The sequence below is a fragment of the Austrofundulus limnaeus genome, unplaced genomic scaffold, assembly GCF_001266775.1.
Source record: "Austrofundulus limnaeus strain Quisiro unplaced genomic scaffold, Austrofundulus_limnaeus-1.0 Scaffold711, whole genome shotgun sequence".
NCBI lineage: Eukaryota > Metazoa > Chordata > Actinopteri > Cyprinodontiformes > Rivulidae > Austrofundulus > Austrofundulus limnaeus.
In genome coordinates this window covers 175,187-176,511 of record NW_013953113.1, presented here as the reverse complement: position 1 = coordinate 176,511, position 1,325 = coordinate 175,187, and positions in this window count along the sequence as shown.

Sequence of the window (1,325 nt, the reverse complement as noted above, 5' to 3'; positions counted from 1 at the left end):
GTGGCGTACGCAAGTTTCTGGGCTCAAATTGTGCGTACGCCAGTTTTATAAATCCGACCCAAGGTGCGCAGAAACGTGCGTACGTACGGTTTTATAAATCTGAATTTTTTTTGGCGTACGCCATTTCCGCCTTTTGGCTGTACGTTCACTTTTAGTATGGTTTCCACGCAATCCTTTATAAATGAGACCCCAGAACTGCTGGTGCTCCTCATGAGCAAAGAAACCCACAAAGTTCTAACTAGAGCTGGGCGATATGACCCAAATTTTATATCACGGTATTTTCAACAATTACACCGGTTTCAYGGTATTTGACGGTATTTTCTTTCCTCACAGCTCAGCTGATAATGTTAAAAACTTTGCTTATTGACTTTTTTCTTTTACATCTGTATCACTGTTTCCCTCCTCTCAACATCTTTTCTTCTTTGCCTGGTTGTAGACAGTAATCATGCATTTAGGTCCAATCGTGAAGGGTCGAGGAAAAATCATTATCTGGTCTATCGTTACGTGTTAATAAAACTTAAAAGGACGACTCAATTTGCACACCAGTCAACTTTGCTACATTACAAAACTACTTCCCCCCGGGCTTTTCACAATAGAAGCAGGCTAGAGTCTCCATGCAGTAACGTCTCCATTTTAACGTAGTACGTTAAATCTAACAGTGCACTGAAGAGTGGTTTACTATTTAGCAATGGTGAAAACCGGATGATTGTTTTGTTTATTTTTACTTCAGACCATATAAGCGGCTGAAACACATCACCCGCTGTCCAGTTGTTGGCGGCCGCGACGAAACGTTCAGCACGTGTTCAGGCTATTTACACCGGTATTCAGAAAAGTCATATCACAACAAAAATAAAAACCGGTTTTCGGTACAAAACGGTATACCGCCCAGCACCAGTTCTAACCAATCACACACTCCGAGCCACAAGGTCCACTCCTCAGTTCTGACTGGGGGGAATGCACAAGACCACTATCACCGGGGCATAGCAGCAGGAGAGCAGACGGAAGTTGTGCTATTTTTTGTCACTCAGCAGGGGGAACAAGACGTGCACCTCGAAGTATAAACCAAGCTTTAGAGATAAGCTGAGAAGCTCAGTCATCCAGGAGGGACTCAGAGTAGAGCCGCTGCTCCTCCACGTCCAGAGGAGCCAGTTGAGGTGGTTCATTTGGTTAGGATGCCTCCTGGTGAGGTGTTCTGGACACGTCCCACTGGGAGGAGACCCAGAGGAAGACCCAGGACACGCTGGAGGGACTACACTCACCGGCCACTTTATTAGGTACACCTGTCCAACTGCTCATTAACACTTAATTTCTAATCAGCCAATCAC